The sequence below is a fragment of the Lagenorhynchus albirostris genome, chromosome 8 (assembly GCF_949774975.1).
Source record: "Lagenorhynchus albirostris chromosome 8, mLagAlb1.1, whole genome shotgun sequence".
NCBI classification, from domain to species: Eukaryota; Metazoa; Chordata; class Mammalia; order Artiodactyla; family Delphinidae; genus Lagenorhynchus; species Lagenorhynchus albirostris.
Window position 1 is genome coordinate 89,238,760 of NC_083102.1, and position 10,899 is coordinate 89,249,658.

A 10,899-nucleotide genomic window follows, 5' to 3' on the forward strand; every position below is an offset into this window, starting at 1 on the left:
TGTTATTATTATTATTACTTAGGACTTACTTCTTTTTAAGAAAAATGCTCTATAATTTGAAACATTTGAAAATGACTCGAATGGGAATCAGAATAAATGTCACATCCCTCCACTGTGAGCCTCTTCCCTTCCCTCAGACACACACACACACACACACACACACGCACACACATGCACACACACATTTCCCACAGACTGCCAGGTACCCACCCAAGGCGTCCCCTACCCTCTGCGCTCAGGACCAGGCTGCCCCGAAAACCTCACTAAGACCAGCCTGGAGTAAAATGGAAGGAGGCAGAGTATCCCCTAGGCCCACTGTCCTGGTCTTTCAGGGTCCTCTCTCCTTCCACGTCTCGCCGCCTCTCACCCTACCCGGTTGTCATGGCTGCTCCCCCAGCTCCAACTACCTGAGAAACCTACCTAGCATTAGATTCCTACAGCAAAACCCAATAAAAGCCCAAGAAGGGCTAAGCCCTCCCAAGCAAATGGATCTGCAGAAAACAACGCTGGACAGACGACAGACTATGAGAATTCTCCTCCCAGCTGTACCTACTCATTAGCTGAACAACCCTGGGAAGGCACTGTGGCTCTCTGGGGCAAAACAGGAAAATTAGGAGGCTGGGCTGGGGTGTTCTCAGAGCTTGCTCTAAGCCACACCTTTCAAGGTCCAGGTTGGCTGCATTTTAATAGGAATAAAGAGCCCAGCAGCATGGGGACTCACCCCACAACTGTGTCCCTTGACCAGTGCTTTCCACAAAAAGCCACTAAACGTTCGTCGATCCGTTGGGAATTTTGATGAGTCCCTTCTGGTTTGTTTTGCCTTGTTTAAAATATCTAGCTCGACACAGGGGAGTGTGACGGGGAGTTGAGTGGGCAGGGCTCTGGCTCCAGCCATCCCGGGCGTTGGCGTGCTCCACAAGGACGTTGTGGGATTTAAAAAAAGAAAAAAAAAATCTAGCTCAAAAGTAAACTAGCTTTTGAAAAAAATACGTACAATTCACCAAGATAACAGAAACATCCAGCAGTCCGTTCACTATAATCATTCATATCCGCAAAGCACTGAATTCCACCCTGTACGTAATGAGAGAAAAGCCTCAGGCAGATACCTGCCAAATGACAATGAAAAAGCAACAGAAGGCTACGGAGTCACCCCCTGATGTAGTAGCTACAAGCACAGAACATAAGCGTCACCCACCAACCTGTCAGTACGGGGAGGCAGGGTTTACCTCTAGAACAGATCCTGGCACAAAGAGGTCCTCGATAAATTTTTGTTGAACGTCTGAATAAAGCCATGGGTGGATCAATGAACTGAGAAGAAGAAAGCAAGCAAAGTCCGGCAGAGGTAAACCTACCTGTTCTATCATGAGAAAAGTAGGTGCTTTTAGCAATACCAGCCAGGGGGTAAGCATTACAGGGCAAGAGAATGAGCAAATTCTCTTAGTGGTGTTTTCCCCCGTGATTGCAGGAGCAGCTGATCCATCCTACAGCTGGGAAGCAGATAGTGCCCGGCTACCACGAGCTCTGGTACAAAGGAAGCAAGGGCCAACTCTCCACCTTTGCTAGAATCTGAACTTCCATTTAAAGACTCTCTGGGTGCTTCCCCCCGTTTCTTATCTCCCCCATTTTCTCCCACCGATCCTGTCCTTATTTCAGTATTATCTCTGATTCTGTGTCCGTTATTCCATTTTGCCTTGTTTTGTTTTTCAGCGCTGCAATTTATCTAAGTGAAACCTCAGACTTAAACCTTATGAAGGTGTTTAGGAGATAAAAGGGAATTTGAATATATAATTTTTAGAACCCCACCCATATCGTCATGTTGTAGCAGTCCAACATAGCTGATACCATTATAAATTGGAAGAGGTGTCTGCAGTTGGCCTGCAGGACTCCAATACAGAGAGACTCTAGGAAGGCAAGTCTCTAGGGTGGGTGGAGGAAGGGTTTAAAACTCTGAATGACTCCCCGTGGTTGCATTCATGAAGTCTGTTTTTTAACTGGCTTACAAGTAATTTCAGACAATAGTTATATTAGATACCCTTCTCTTTCACCTGCTGATGGCATTTAGAAGAGGAGGCACATACAGCGGCTTTAGATGTCAGCAGGTTGCCCTGAGATCCTCAGCCAATCTAAACAGTCTTATCACAGGAGTAAAGGAATTCCTGCTTTAGTTCATTCATTCATAAACTTATTCATTTCACAAAGATTGAACATCTCTGCTGTACACCAGGAGAAATACAAAGGTGAACGAAACAGGGTTCTTAAATTGATTTTTTTTCCACCTTGGGATTTCACAATCCTATGATAGGTTCCTCCAGGGGTGACTAATTAACTTCCTCCGAATGTGTTTATAAAGATTAGTGGAGAAAGCGGGATACAACAGGTGTAGGTTCAAATCCTGGCTCTGCTACAGAGATGTGTGACATTTGACAAATTTCTTAACCTTTCTAAGCTTTAGTTTATTCATTCATCTATTAAGTGGGAATGATAATGCCTATCTCATAGGATTGTTATTTTTGCTTGAAAGAAAAGCAAGCATAAAAGGCACACAGTAGTACCTGGTGTATGGAAGGAATTAAAGTTAATTTCTTCCTTCTATTATCCTCTGTATTTCTGACCATTTTTCCCTCGGTTTGTACTCTTAGTATTTTTAGTGAATTTGACCTCCTCTCCCAAATAAGCTTGACTCTAATATGCCGTTTTATGTACTGCAGCTGTTCTTTGCTTTCAGCACATGCTGATATGAAAATTTCAAATGAGCAAACTGAGGCTTTATAATGTTTTTTACATTAGTACTAATGAAAGCTAACATGTATTAACTCAAAGCCAGCCAAGTTGCAGGCACAATTCAGTGTTTTACCTGCGTCACCTCGCTTAATTCTTAATAAGAGCTCTGTGAAGTAGGTGCTATGTTGCACCTGTTTTTACAGCTGAGGAACAGGGAGATTAACTAGCTTGCCCAAAGGTCTGCTGCTGGTCAGACTGGAAGGTAGGATTCTTGAACCCAGGCAGCCTGGCTCCAGAGGCCACCCTCTTAACCTCTTGCTAAGGGGCTGTAATGTAGGGATTATTAGGTAGCATTGGGTTGCAAGTAAGATCGTAAGAGAGATCAAAGTTTTCAGCCAATTAGTTTGATCACAAAATGCTAGGAATTCATCAGAAGTTTATTACATAGGTTTCTGTAAAAAAAAAAAAAACTATGTCAAAATACACATTATGTATTTTGTATGTCAAAAATACATATATATAGGGCTTCCCTGGTGGCGCAGTGGTTGAGAGTCCGCCTGCCAATGCAGGGTACGTGGGTTCATGCCCCAGTTCAGGAAGATCCACATGCCGCGGAGCGGCTGGGCCCGTGAGCCATGGCTGCTGAGCCTGCGCGTCCGGAGCCTGTGCTCCACAACGGGAGAGGCCGCAGTGGTGAGAGGCCAGCATGCCGCAAAAAAAAAAAAAAAATATATATATATATATGTGTATATATATATATACACATATATATATCAAACATTTGGGAGAATGAGGTCAAATATATATATATGTGTATATATATACATATATATATTTTTTTACATTATAGATTGTTTCTGTTATACATAAATTGAATCGACACAGCTAGTTCTGCAAAATTTGGGAGCCTCTGTCTGGGTTTGTCTGAACTCTGTAAACACAATGCATTCATTCAGTATCTACCGAGCACTTTGCACATGACTGGCGCTATGCTAATGATAAAAAGGTTAGCCCTGCCAATGAGGAATTTGTGGCCCAGAAGGGGAGAAAGAGACTTAGCAAGGAGGTAATTACACCATCACTGGTGTGAAGAAGTACTGCAGACACACAAGGGTAAAGTAAATATCCTCCCCAAGACCCTTTATTTAATAATAATAAAAAAAAAGAACAAGTCCCTTTTAGACTTCTGAGGCACCCTTCACGTGGGTTCTCATAAGTATATTTTTCACTAATTCCACACATGTGAGGGCTAAGCCCTGCTGAGCCAAGCCCTTCCAAGACAGAACTTCCCTCAGCTCAGTTGGCTTCAAGTAAACCGGAATATTCTGCACTTCTGCAGTCTCTATCTCCCACCACCCAATCCCCAGCCCTCTCAATGCCTAGGTTTCTAGAAAAATAAATATATGAGGTCAAATCAGACAGTTCCTTCCAGAGACAGGGTCTCCACTATGTTATGGATGATTTCAATGGAATCCTGTCCAAGGGCTAGAAAAGGAGCTCTGAGAGATGAAGTCAAAGTCTCCTCAAATGCTTGCTTTTATGACAATTGAAATTCACTGGGCTTGGGTTAACAATTGTCAACACTATTCCCAATCTCAGACCTGGTTTTGTTCGAAGGATGGAGAGAAAATAATTAATATACAAAACACATTTTTAGATGCTTAGCTTTAAGATGGCAAAAAGAAAATATAGGGGGGAAATGTCTTTTGTTTTCATGTTAAAAGCAGAAGTAAAAAAAAAGTCTTCAGCTCTGAAGAACAAGGAATAATAGCACTACACAAAGCAAACTTTTTAAAGATAAGTCTTATATAGCAGCAACTTTTTTAGTACAAAATTTACAGATTATGGTATTTCTCATAACTCCTTGCTGCCCTAGGGAAAAAATATTTTATTTAACTTTTATCTGATTTCATGGCTATCTTTCCTTTTATTTTTTAAAGCACAGCTTATCCTCATTAATCAGATAAAAATAGTTTATCTTTTTTTTGATGACACAAATGGAATATAATTTATACACCAAGTCTTCTTGTTCTTCCTTGTAGTACCTAGGATGTTTCCTTGCACATACATTTGCTGATCAATAAAGAAGATATTTTCATTTGGGACCAAAAAAGACACGAGTTTATTTATTCACGCTCCACAGAAAATACCAGCTCCTACCAGAGATAATAAAATACATGGGTATCGAACATGTCAGTGTTCTTCCAAATGTTCGTATTCAATTTTAGGAAAAGTTTATTTGACAAGTTTGGTCAAATACATAATGGAATAATGTAAAGGAAGTAAAGGAAGCTCTGGAGGAAAAAGCACTGAAACGTAATGAAAAAGGGGAGACTAAGATCCAGATCTCAAAAAAGCTCTAAATTTATACTGACGAATACTTTTCAGAGCTTTGCTAACCAGGTCGTATACAGTGCTTTGAAAATCTAAAGGGCTATAACTTTCTAAAGCAGAATTTCTCATAATATGATCTGACCCTTCCACCCCTTCCTCCATCAGAACCATAAAGTGCTCAGATTCTAAGGTCCTACTCCTATATTTTTAGGAAATCTACCACTTATCGGTAAGATACCCAAAACTAGGACAAGGATTCCACTCTGCAAAGGATACACAAACCCCACTTTCTTTATCATAAAGCTTATGTTAGTTTGGTAAATGGATGAAGGTGACAAAAACACATCAGCCCTTGGGAAGCAGTGAATCCCCTAAGTGCTTAAAATTTATCCTGCCCCTTTCTAAGGAGGAGCACAGACACTGCTCTATGGCCTCCCAAAACCAGGTGCTTCTGTCAGAACTAACCCTGCTACCCTGGCTAAACACAAAGGTTTACCAGTGAGATGGTCTATATTCATATTGGCTACACTCACTTACTAATCAGATTCTCACCACTGATGGGGCTGGGAGGTGAGAAAAATGGAGAGCAGACAAACCCACGTGGCCAAGGACTGGATGGAGTCCAAGCTAACTGTTGCTACTGCCTCATCTTAAGTTACCGCAGCTGAGGCTATACCTCGGTCCACCATTGCTCTGTAATGATGTTAGAGTAGTTGTATGATGATAAGAATTAAATAAAACGAAATCTGGTAACAGCGTAAGTTAGAAAACATCAACAAGAAGACAAAGTAAAATCCTTTGTTTTCATTTGAATCCATAATTATAAAAGATACAAAAGTTGCAGTGCCTCCTGGGAGGCAAGGTTCTTGTCAACAGAAGCACAAAGTCAATCCACCCACAGGAGCACCATCAGAGGGTTCATCCTGAAAGAATACTGAACCACATGGATCTTGAACATGGATTTGAAAAGGCTAGACCGACTGATTTCTCCAAAACCAAAAGCCTTGGAGTCTAGAATTCCTCTAAGTTTGCTTGATGCATTGATAAGCAAAGGGAGGCTGTGGAGGAATTCTGGTGAAGCCACATACCCTGGAAATATCACAGCCAGTTTGTGACTTGGAGAAGAAGAAAAGGAATGACGTTCAATGACATCAACCGTTCCACCTCATAGATCTGTTGTGAGCCTGAAATGCTCATCTGTGTAAAGTACTTTGAAGAGGGCAAGTGATCAGTCAAAAAAGATATTATCAGTATTAATGATTGCTGACATTTCTTACAGTGTTTTAAAGTAGGTTATAAAGAAATCGGCAGCTCTGCCATTCCATGCAGCTTGCTTTAGATGACACTACTGCCTTAAAGGAGTGCAGCCTGCACCCTGCTTTGGGAGCAAATCTCTCTCTTTGTTTAAGCCACTGGTGGCAAGCTTTCTGTTACTTACAGCTGAATGCATTCCTAACTGATATATTGTCAATACCACTGAAATATAGTTTCATATTTTATTGGCACAGATAACATTAATGAGGCAAGCCTTATGAAAGGTGAAATTATTAAGAACAAAATTGAACAGATGACATTTGAGAAAAGATGCCAGAAAAGTTTTGTAAAAGAAGTAGAGTCTTGGAGAATCCCAGTATTCTGCACTTAGAAGCATACCCTCATAAAGCAAAGTAAACTGTAGGACCTACAGGTTCTCTTTGTTACGACATAACTGGAAGTTGGAGAGTGTTTTACTCCTGAATCTCAGCAGAAGCCCAACACAGAGAAGTGTTTTCTTCAAAGAATGGAGACAATACAGTGAAAGAGTGCTTTGGACCCACAAACTACTATAATCAGTAAGAAGACTGAGACAACTGTTCAGCTGCAGACACAGGCTATCTTTCATAAAAAAGGAAGAATGACTCAAAGCATGAAATCAAGAGTCCACAGGGTTGAACTGGAGGCATGGAAAATTATTCCCAGGCTTTGCATCCCAATGAAGGAACAGCCAAGCTGCGTCCAGCTGAATTTCAGAATTGCAATGGACCAGTGACCCTTGTGTACCTCCTTGTTTCCTACTTTTTGAAGAGCAGTGTCTATTCTGATTATCCTATGCCTGTCCCATCATGGAGTGTTGATTGTACCTTTAAGTCACAGGTATTCGAATTGAGGGGAAGTGTACTCAAGAACCTGTGCTTAAGAAACTGCATCTGAGGGGCTTCATCCACACCTGGACCTAATTTAGATGAAACACCCTGGACGTTGAGCTGATGTTATAAAGGGCTGGGACTTTGAGGAGAGATTCTCAGTATGGGGTGAGGATATTTTGTATGTGAGATGAATGCAAATAATTTGACCCCAGAGGGCAGACCATGTTGGCTTAAAATATGTTCATAAATTCTTTTTTAGGACCTCTAAAAGTGGAGCCTAGTTCCCCTTGCCTTCAGTGTGATTTGGACTTAGTGAATCATTTCAAAAGAATAAAATAAGATAAAAGTGACAATATGAGTCAGAAACACTATAGAAAGTAGATATGATAGTACTAACAGTGTTATAGTCTGAGGTCATTTAAGGGAAGGGGCAATGAGTCATCAAAATCTAGAATTCTAAACCTGTCAAAACTGTCAATTAAGTGTGAGAGCAGAATAAAGACATTTTCAGAGATGCAAAGCCTCAGAATATCTGATCTATTCACTCTTTATTAGGAAGTCATCTGAGGATGTACTCCCGCAAAACAAGGAGAAGAGAAATAAAGAAAGAAGATAACTGACAATAGCTATAGCATTTACTGAGTGCTTATTTTGTGCCAGGCACTGTGCTGTGTGTGTTTTTCATGTATTATTACATTTAACCACACAACAATCCTATGAAGTATATACTATTGCTATTATTATCTTATAGAATAGAAGACTGAGTTATAAAGGGGCCAAATAAGTTACCTAAGTTATTGGTAAGTTGTAGAACTAAGATCTAACCCTGGGCAGTCTGGCTCCAGAGTCCCTGATCTTAAATACTCCCTATCTTCCCAGATAGCTATGTTACCATGAAACTGTGGAACCAAATCAGGACAGCAGCAAAGGAAAATCTCAGGATGAAAGCTATAAAGCAGGACTATTGAGTCATCAGTATAATAAACTGGGGCAGGAGAGGAGAAGGATTCAATGAGACAACTCTAGGAGAAAAAGAAGATGACCTCATAGATGGCATGATTTGGGAACATTAAAAGAGCGCAAGAAAACAAAGAGCAGTTAGAAAATCAAAGAAAATCAAAAAATATCCATAAGATGGACAATCCCTCGAGCCCTTCCTTTCCAACCAGGGCCTGGCAGGATGGCTCCCGCAAAGAAGGGTGGCGAGAGGAAGAAGGGCCGGTCCACCATCAACGAGTTGGTGACCAGAGAATACACTATCAACGTTCACAAGCACATCCATGGAGTGGGTTTTGAGAAGCATGCCCCTCGGACGCTCTAAGAAATCCAGAAATTTGCCATGAAGGAGATGGGAACTCCAGATGTACACATTGATACCAGGCTCAACAAAGCTGTCTGGGCCAAAGGAATAAGGAATGTCCCACACCATATCCGTGAGCGGTTGTCCAGAAAACATAATGAAGACTCACCAAACAAGCTCTATATGTTTGTTACCTATGTACCTGTCACCACTTTAAAAAATCTACAGACAGCTAATGTGGATGAGAACTAATTGCTGATTGTTGAATAAAGTTATAGAACTGCCTTCACATCTTAATCTTCCTTTTCTAGTTGCAGCTAAAGTCTTGTATATCTTTAAGCAGTTCCCAACTACAGGATCATTTGGAGAGCATTTCCTAAGTACTATGCTTGGGTCCCTTCTCCCCAGTCCCTGGAGTTTTTGAATATTTGGACAGGGTCTAGGCAGGTGTTCTAAGGTGGTTTTGAAGTGCAACCTGGATTGAGAATGACTATTTAGGTAGTTGGCACATTGTGGGTATAATGCTAATGCTTTTAAATACAGGTTTTGTTGATTCTAAGATACACATTTTTCCAGAAACTGGCATGTCAAACTTAATTGACATTTTTCACATTTTAACAAACTAAAATGATACACTTGATAGTCTTAGATTTAATGAAATATGTACAGTTCCTTTTCAGCTCACTTATTTGTAGTGGCCCCATGAGGTGTTTTTAGTCCTGGTTTATGTGGAGCTAAAGCTCAAGGGTAACCTTTTTTAAAGGTTACTAACAAAATCTGCTTATTTCAACCTGAAAGCAAGGTGTTGCAGCGATTATGTCTCATTAGTGTTTATACCACTGACGTGAATTAAATGCCATAAAGCAGTCCCCTTTTGAAGCCCTACTGATGGTGGTAGTGGGATTGGGGGCCACCTGGAGTGTAATGTACACTGTGAACATGGGGGGTGGGGGAGCATCTCCAGGTTATCCATTTCCTGGCACAGTCCAGACCTTAGACACTGAAACAGACCAAGTCAATACAAAAATTTCTTATTAAAAAAATCTGGAGACCAAAAAAAAATGTCCATAAGATGGTCTTAGTCTGAATGAACCAATCAAAATGTGGCATGGTTTAAAGCACTGATGGAGTACAGAGAAAAAGAATCCATTTCGCCTTGATACTAGGGATGTCCTCATTCAAGAGGTCCAAGCGTTGCAAAGAAGGATCAGTAATTCTAAGATTTGAATACTATTTACATAGTCATAAGAACATAAACCAATTTTTGGTTTTCAATTTTTAGAATCAAACTTTTCACAATTTTCAAAGGACTCAATTGCAGGGAAGAATAAAAATGTTAACAGCAATGCCAAAATAAAAGTACAAAGCTGATAGTAGGTGGAAGAGAAAAAATGCACAAAGGATAAGGGAGACATTCATCTTACAATGTAGGAAGTGAAAATTGATAAAACAAGCAAAAGAGACAAGTATCTAGTTTAAAATTACATAATGTGATGGTTAATTTTATGTTTCAACTTGGCTGGGCCACAGGGTGCCCAGATATTTGGTTAAACATTATTTCCAGTATGTCTGTGATGATGTTTCTGGGTAAGATTAACATTTTTTTTGTTTTGTTTTGTTTTTTTGCGGTACACGGGCCTCTCACCGTTATGGCCTCTCCCCTTGCAGAGCACAGGCTCCAGACGTGCATGGCCCGTGGCCATGGCTCACGGGCCCAGCCGCTCCGCGGCATGTGAGATCTTCCGGACCGGGGCTACGAACACGCGGATCTCCTAGCACACTGTGCCAGGGGAAACATGCCACAGATGAAACATTTGAATCAGTAGAACTGAGTAGAGTAAAGCAGATTGCCCTCCCAAATGTCAGAGGCAATCTAAACTGTTGAAGGCTTGAGCAGACTAAAAGACTGAGTAAGAAAGAATTCACTCTCTCTGCCTGACTGTCTTCAAGGTACTGGTCTTCTCCTGCCTTCAGACTCAGACTTGAAATGGAACTTAAACCATCAGCTCTCCTGCTTCTCAGGCCTTCAGACTAGACCAGAACTATACCGTTGGTTTTCCTGGATCTGGACTTCTCAGCTTTCATAATCATGTGAGCCAGTTCCTACTGAACTGTTCCTTCGTAGAACCTGACTGAATACTCTTATAAACTTCATCATTATGACTAATAATTTAAACTTCATCATATAGGCTTTCTGCATTTCTCGGTTCAGCATTCCTAGGTACATTTCCTAGGTTCTTTGCCAGCTGGCTTCCAGAGTGGTTTGACCAACAGTAGCTTGACTGCAGAAAGGAAGGGAGGTATAAGCCCAGATTCTATCTCCTTTCTGGGCAGCCCCTTCTCCTGTGATCCCTGATCCTACTAGGCACAGTTCTGTGTTTCTCTAGCCCTGGCATAGAAACACTTTCTGATGATACT

General features: G+C 41.0%; 1 pseudogene; it reads left to right on the plus strand.

Annotated features, from left to right (window-relative positions):
* The first annotated feature begins 8,331 nt into the window (after positions 1-8,331).
* Positions 8,332-8,733, plus strand: LOC132524377 (large ribosomal subunit protein eL31-like; annotated as a pseudogene).
* The last annotated feature ends 2,166 nt before the right edge of the window (positions 8,734-10,899 follow it).